The 7,888-nt window shown below is 45.1% G+C and overlaps 1 long non-coding RNA gene across 1 annotated transcript in view; it reads left to right on the top strand.

The window, feature by feature from the left end:
- Positions 1-359: 359 nt before the first annotated feature.
- The window catches only part of LOC131402826 (uncharacterized), a 35,141-nt gene continuing 27,612 nt past the window's right edge, over positions 360-7,888 (top strand). The window contains exon 1 of the long non-coding RNA XR_009219002.1: positions 360-373. This is a non-coding gene — a long non-coding RNA (uncharacterized LOC131402826). The remainder of the gene's footprint in view (positions 374-7,888) is intronic.

Below are 7,888 nucleotides of genomic sequence, written 5' to 3'. Positions count from 1 at the left end.
CCGCAGCTCGAGACCACCCCGGACTGCCACCCGCGCCCCCACCCCCGGGCGATCGGGGATGCGCGGCCGCCCCCCCCCGCCCCCGCCCCCGCCCCGATCGCGGTGGGCGGGCCCAGGCCGGGCGGGGCGGGCGGGCGCGGCGCCCCGGGCTCCGGGCTCCGAGGAGACGGCGGGCGGCTCTAGAGGGAGCTGCTCGCGCCGCCGCCGCCGCCTCGCCGGCCCCACGCCCGGGCCGAGCGCCGCCTCCGGGTCCGCGCCGCCGCGATGGCGGGGACAGCGAGTCTGCGGCCAGCCAGCAGAGCCTGGAGCTGGACGACCAGGACACGTGCGGGATAGACGGGGACAATGAGGAGGAGACCGAGCACGCCAAGGGGTAGGCGCGCGGCGCGCGGGCGCCACGGGGCGCGACGGGGCTGCGGGGACCGCGCGCATCTCGGGCTCCGCTCGGGCGCTGGGTTCGGGGCGCGGGCGGGCAGCCCCGCGTGGGGTTCGTCCGGCCCCGAGACCGTGGGGAGGTCCGGGTCGCGCAGCTCCCGGGTGGAGCGGCGCGGCGCAGCGAGGCCCCGGGGTGGGCGGGGAGGTGCGGGGACAGGCGACGCCGCTGTCACCTGCCGCGCGGCCGGCTGGCCCTCGCCCATCCCCGCCGCCCGCCCGCCCAGCCCGCGGGTGCGCCGCGCTGCCCTGGCCGGCGTGTGACTCAGTGGGACCGAGCGGGGGCGCGTCGCCCTTCCCTTTGTGGCGGCCGCGGTGGTGGCAAGTCGTCCTTCTCTCTGCTCCTTGTCATCCTCTCCTTAAGTCCCTCCAGACCCTCCCACCCCTCCCCCAGCCGCCGCCGCCACCAGAAAAAAGAAGAGCCCATGGTGGGGAGTGGTTTGGTATCTGTCCCCGCTCGTTTCGGCGCTGCTGGCGGGGACCTGCGGAAAGTTGTGCTTCCCGGGCCGCGGCCCCCACCCTGCTCCGCGCCAGCCAGGCAGGGGGCGCCCAGGGGGTCCCGGGCCGGCCGCTCCCGGGGCTGCGCAGGATTGCCACCGCCGAGGTGACTGCAGAGCCTTCTAGGGCAGGTCCGATCCGCTGCTTTAGGCTCTGTCGTGGGGGCAGTTCCCGCAGACCTGTCCAGATCCTGCTTGCAAAACTGGTGTTCGGTCTCCAAAGCCAGATGCACCGTGCGTTTTAACACCTGATCGGGTTTCTGACTCCATTCACCGGCTCCCTTTCTCCCTCGCAGACTTGATTTGCCCTCCTGTTGGAGAAAAGATTGCTTCCGGTTAAGGGTGGTATTGAAGTTCTGTTCTTAGAGGCAGGGGGGTTATGTTAAATAGAGAGAGGTCTTTACATTATCCTTTCGCCCTGTTGGATTCTAACTATGCGCTGGCACGGAGCACTTAATGCTGCCCCTTAGAAGTGAGATTTTGCAAACCATGGTGACTGATGAAGTGGGTCAGCTTAAACACATGATAGGGAGGCCTTAGTCGCAGATGGCTTATTTATTCAGTTCATGGAGAGAATTCTTTAAGTGATTGATGATTTAAAGCGTAAGGCGTTTGCATTCTAACATCTGTTTGAAGCTTTGTCTAAGAAAGGAACTTTTACTGAGCCTTAACGTGTTATAAAATATTAAAAGAGATCAAGAAAAAAGCTGACTAAATGTATCTCGCATTTGCGAACTGCTTTTTTTATTTTTGCAGTGAATACGTACTTTAGTGGCAGCTTCAAGTACCAAATGTTATAATTCAAGTCTAGAATATTTTTTGAAAACGGAGGAAAGGAGATTGTACAGAAATCTGAGCCTAAGTTCTGTTTATGCAGTGATAGAAATTTGCCTGTGATAGGTAGCTAAATATAGATATGTTTTTGAAACAATAGCACCAGTGCCAGAAATGGACCCAGATGCAAATATGATGGATTACCCAGATAATTTCAGCATCTGTCCGTTATCTTTCTGACGAGACCCTGGACTTTTCTCTTCTCCACTGTAATTTCTGTTGATCGTTCTTCGTTCTTTTGAAGATTTCATTAGTACTTCTTTGCTTACACAGTCAAGAATGTCTATGGTACAAAGAATTACTCATCTCTGGGTCCATTGATCCGGGCCTGTCCCCAGGAGCCCGTGGGCTGTGTGAACTTCCCAGATTAGCACCCAAAGGCATCTCCATGCGCTCTTCAGAGGCCTTCAGTTTTGTGCATCAGCGCATTAATTATATGTTAGCACAGTTACTCAACATTTAGAGACGCCCAGGGGACTGAAATGTTATAACCAAGAGCAGAAACATGATAACAGCTCCTAGTGGGAAGAGGTGGATATAATGGATTTATTGTAGTCTGTTAAAATGTAAGGAGATTAGTCAAAATCCAAGTTGCTGCGCTTGTGGGACTACTTTTTTGGATTTGGATTTAGATGATGTGCGCCAAATTTGGGGGTGATTGTGTTTCATTTGGCTCGTGTACTGATGGTATGGCTCAGTAGAAACCTAGATTTTTTTTTTCGTAAATAGCTCAAGTTTGTAAATGTTAAAATTTGAAAGACTCCTCTTTTCTATGCTTGGCCTCTTCGTCTCCACCAATTTAAACGAATTGACAAATAATGAGCCTTTGGAGGAATGAGTAGGTGAACACTTTACCTTTTAAAGGTGAATTATCGCTTTGAAGCCACTAGGTATTGGTCAGTGCATAAAGCAATAATTTACTAAATAGTACCCTTGTGGCCTGAAGGAATTAATTTACCCCCGTAATTGAGTATAATGTATTTACTAGTTATTTTAGACATATGAAGTTAAAACTACGGCCTCAGATAAAAACAAAATACCCAATTAGATGATTTTGCCCCAAAATGTGACTATTACTGTGTAGGTTTTTCTTTCATTTTCATAGAATTTTCTTTATGGGCTAAGAAGAGTATTTCATTTTGTGGATAATGCTGAAAAACCATGAATGAAATATTTATGTTCAATTAAAAGCAGTGGCTTTTATGTTTAATTAAAAGCAATGGCTTAAGTATGATAGAATACTTGCATCTTGCTATCTTTATATCTCATTTTTCATGGAAAATGTGCTCTTTGTCTAGCTTTTTGGTTGACAAGTGGCATACCACTACAAAAATTTCATAATTCCAAAAAACATGAGGGAGGAGAAGGATTGTCCATTTTACTGAGTGAAACTATATTCAAAGCAGTGTAGTTTTATTATCTTCAAACAATACGCAGCAATTAGAGCTAGAGTAATAGAGGATTACCCAGAAAGATTCTTTAAATAACTTGCTTTAACACTTGATTTACATTTGGGAGAAGTAAGTAGGTCTTTGTAAAAAGCTTGAAGGATCTTGAAAACTTTCAAGCTAATTAAAAGTTCTAAGATAATCTTGTTTATACTGTTATTTTCTTAGCAAAGACTTTCTACGTAGATAAAAATTAATTTTAACTATCTTCTTATCCTTGCCCCATTGATATGCACCTTTTCCCTTTGTGCAGTACATGGGTAGTGGTCATCATCTCTTACTCAGCCTATCATCGCACATTAAGCATAGTTATTGTCCAGTGTTGGAAACAGGGTCACACAGCTGGCCCCAAATAAAATTAGTGTTCAAGTTGGCAACAAAATCAAATCTCTCTCCTTGCTTTACCAACACTGACTTTCAGAATGCATGTTTCCTAGACAAATTGATGTTGTTCATCTCCTTTCCTCTGAGAGCTTTTATCTTCCATATTCACTATGGTGGAATAGGAGGCAGCCACCAAGAATATTTATACAGGGGATAAAATAAGCATATATGAATATGCTTTTGTTGGCAGATAAATCACTAAGTTATTCCCTGGGGTAGATATGAAGTAGTTTCAGTAGATATTTTTAATATAATTTTTTTTTCTTAGAAAAATTAAAGATCTGGTATTTGGCAAAATTAAAACTTTGGAATTCTGTTAACAAAGAACATAACCTCTCTTCTCTCACCCCCAATTTAGGAAAAAAAAGTGAAGTTATTCTCTGTGCGGTATGTTGTTGCTTCTGACTTGATCTGTGTATTGTTGAGATTGGCTGTGGGAACTTTTTTTTTTTTAAATTTTATTTATTTTATTTTTTCCCCCAAAGCCCCAGTAGATAGTTGTATGTCATAGCTGCACATCCTTCTAGTTGCTGTATGTGGGACACAGCTTCAGCATGACCGGACAAGCGGTGCGTCGGTGCGCACCCGGGATCTGAACCTGGGTCACCAGCAGCGGAGCACGCGCACTCAACTGCCAAGCCACAGGGCCGGCCCCTGTGGGAACTTCTTAATCAACTGTGTGGAATCGGTGGGGAGATGCAAAAAATTGCCATAACTCTCAATAGATTTTTCTTGTCATGGAAAATTTAAGGCATAATTCAAAGCTGCCCTTTCTGAAGTTTGATCTGTCAACTATATAAATCTAAATGGAATGGTGTGTTCACAGCTTCTGCCCAAGCAACCTTCTCAATTCAAGAAATACAGTTTGAAATTATCAAATGTCTGCCCAGACTTTCATCTGAAATGGTGATATCGCCCTGGGGCCCGGAACAAACTTTTTCCAGAGCTTGGCGAAACTATAGAAAATTTCTAAGTACGGGACACAGACAGTGCCATCTTGAAATTGTTGATTAATACAAGTGTACACAGTAAAATATATACAAGTTGAAGTCAGTTACTTGGTTAGTTCAGGGACTGGAACCAAGTTCTGTACCAAGTTCAAGAAGGAGGTTGGTTGATTGGTTTGTTATTCCATTTGAAAATATGTCAATGACTTTTACTCATTATAAGAATAAAATATGCTTATTAAAAATGTAAGCAATAAAGTGTATAGAGAGTGAGAACCCCCCTGGTCATCTTATTTCTTAGAGAAACCACCATTGACAGTTTAATCTGGTCACATTTATATATATATATATATATAGAAGTGTATATCTAACATAAATAGGATCATACTTAACATGGACTCATTTGTTATCTTATATTTTTCACTGACTATTAGTTTTGTCTGCTAGAAGTTTTTGCCATGATGGAAATGTCCAATATGGAGGTCGATAGACCCTTGAAATGTGGCTAGTGTGACTAAGGAACTGGATTTTAAATTAAATTAAATTAAATTAAATTTAATTTAATTTTTATTTATTTATTTTTTTTGTGAGGGAGATCAGCCCTGAGCTAACATCCGTGCTAATCCTCCTCTTTTTGCTGAGGAAGACCGTCTCTGAGCTAACATCTATTGCCAATCCACCTCCTTTTTTTTTTCCCCAAAGCCCCAATAGATAGTTGTATGTCATAGTTGCACATCCTGCTAGTTGCTGTATGTGGGATGCGGCCTCAGCATGGCCAGAGAAGCAGTGCGTCAGTGCGCGCCTGGGATCCCAACCTGGGCCGCCTGTAGCGGAGCGCGCGCACTTAACCGCTAAGCCACCGGGCTGGCCCTGTTTAATTTTAATTAATTTAAATTTAAGTAGCCCAGGGTGGGTAGTGGCTATTATATTGGACAGCACAGATCATATCCTGCCTTTGAATTTTATAAGCTTTCGTGGTACTCAAAGTATTTCCTTATTCTGTCCTTGTGATTTGCAGAATATGTCAAGTTTTCATTTTTCCTTTTTTTTTCTTTAGTAGTTTGGAGGCTCTGTATCCTTCTTTTCTTCTTCTGGGAACTATTTAAAAATTTTGAACAAGGGTACTTTTCTCTGTATTTCTCTATCAATGTCAAAAATTAACCATTGTCCAAAATATTCTACTACCAAACAAGACAAAATGTGTTGGATGTTTTGACTTCTCCTTCCTTTACATTTCATAGGTTTTGTTGAAATAATCTGGAATTTTAATTCCATGTGGCTTCTTTATTTTTGCCCTTGTTAAAACTTTTTTTTCTTAACTATTACATTATATTGACATCCATAGTATCAAAAACGTCTTAGACTTTACTTTTCTGACACTTTACTGTTTTTATTGATTACCACTATTCCGTATAAATTACACCCTCTGCTTTTCTTCTTTGGGTACTTTCTCATTTAATTTTTTTTTTTCCTGGTGAGGAAGATTGGCCCTGAGCTAACATCTGTGCCAGTTTTCCTCTATTTTGTATGTGGGATGCCACCACAGCATGGCTTGATGAGTGGTGTAGGTCTGTGCCCGGGGTCCATACCTATGAACCCCAGGCTGCTGAAGCGGAGTGCACCGCACTCAACCACAATGCCACTGGGCCAGCCCCTCATTTAATATTTTTATTAGCGCATGCAGATGATATTTTTTCTGAATTTTTTTATGTCTGAAGCTGCCTTTCTTTTGGCCTCATGCATAAACCATAGTCTGGGTGTGCGTGTAATTCTCTGATAACAGTTATTTTCCTTCAAACTCCATAAACACTGTTTTATTTCTTCTAGCATTTAGTGGTACAGATGTTGTTTCTCTGCCAATCTGCTTCTCTTTCTTTTATAGGTAACCGTCTTCTTTTTCTTTGTTTTGACTTGTTTGTAGTCTAGCAGCTTGTAGGATTTTCTTCCCATCTTTCTATAACCCAAGGGTTTCCACATCCTTGACCTCCTGGGATCACTCTCTTCAATATCTAAACACAGTGGCCCAAGCTCATACGTATTGATGGGGTGTCTTGGGAGCTGAGGTTTTCGTGGTCCTGCCACCAGCTCCCCCATCACTATTTCCTAACACGTTGGGTCCTTTAGCATTTCTCCTTAGACATTTGGCCCTGGGTGGAATACAGTTAGCTGTCTTTCATCTCTTTGATCATCGCATAGGGCAGAAAACAACTTCAGATTCAATGTCAGACATCACTGGTCACTAAAAGGATTTATTACAGTCCGTGCCCTCCGTAGGCCTCAGCTGCCTGCAACGTTCTTGGGAGTCCTTTCTCCCTCTGAGAGTGGTCTCTTCATCGGCCCACCTCCACCTCTTCTCCAAATTCAAGGTCCAGCTCCGAGGGCCTTTTCTTTCATGAGGCCTCCCGTGGTCATTATAACCCAGGGTGATAACCCCGGTCAAAGGCCCGTAGCCCTTACTGAACGTATCCTTCACCTGGCACCTTTCCACCAGTCACCCCGCCCCCCCATCTCCCCAGTTGTCTTCTCAGGCAGACCTTTGTTTACTGCGAAGGAAGCTGTGGCTCATAGAGATAAGTGGCTTGTCCAGGGTCACGTGGCTGGTAAGTAGGTAACAGAGTTCTTTGTGTCTGTTGTTTAATGTGCGTGTGTAACATCTTCTACAAACTGGTTCCAATAAAGGAGGGTTTTATTTTAAACATACAGTAGGTTATCACAAAATAAAGTGTGAATGAGCTTTATTAGCATTGGGGACCAGAAGGTGAGAAGCATAAGGTCTGTCTGTCTCTCTAGCCTTCCCTCCCTTGCTCCCGCCTTCTGTCAGTTTCTTAGTTTCTGTTTCTTAGTTTGGATTTTCCAGACAGGATCTCACCGTCTGCTGGTTTCTGGCCAGCAAGGCTTGGGTCCAGTCAGCTGGGGCAGAAGGTGGGGAGGTGGAAAGAGGGGATTGTCGTGGGGTACAACATGGCCACTTAGGGTCACACCTTTACTGAGGTCTGTGATCAAAATAGTTTTCAGAGAAAGATAGTGAACAAGGCTGGCATCTCCAAACACGCCTGCAGAAGATGGACGTGTGCCTACCTGTTTCCTCACAGGTAGACTGTGAGAGCAGAGACCACATTTGCAGCCTCCAATCCTTGCAATATCTGGTACATTGCACAGTTGGTAGCTTAATAAAGATTTGTTGAATGGATTCCAGTGTTTTTTTTTTTTAATTTTATTTATTTATTTATTTTCCCCCCAAAGCCCCAGTAGATAGTTGTATGTCATAGTTGCACATCCTTCTAGTTGCTGTATGTGGGACGCGGCCTCAGCATGGCCGGAGAAGCAGTGCGTCGGTGCGCACCCG

The sequence above is a fragment of the Diceros bicornis genome, unplaced genomic scaffold (genome assembly GCF_020826845.1).
Source record: "Diceros bicornis minor isolate mBicDic1 unplaced genomic scaffold, mDicBic1.mat.cur scaffold_283_ctg1, whole genome shotgun sequence".
Classification (NCBI taxonomy): Eukaryota; Metazoa; Chordata; class Mammalia; order Perissodactyla; family Rhinocerotidae; genus Diceros; species Diceros bicornis.
The sequence above is the reverse complement of the archived record's forward strand: the minus strand, read 5'-3'. Positions and strand labels throughout refer to the sequence as shown.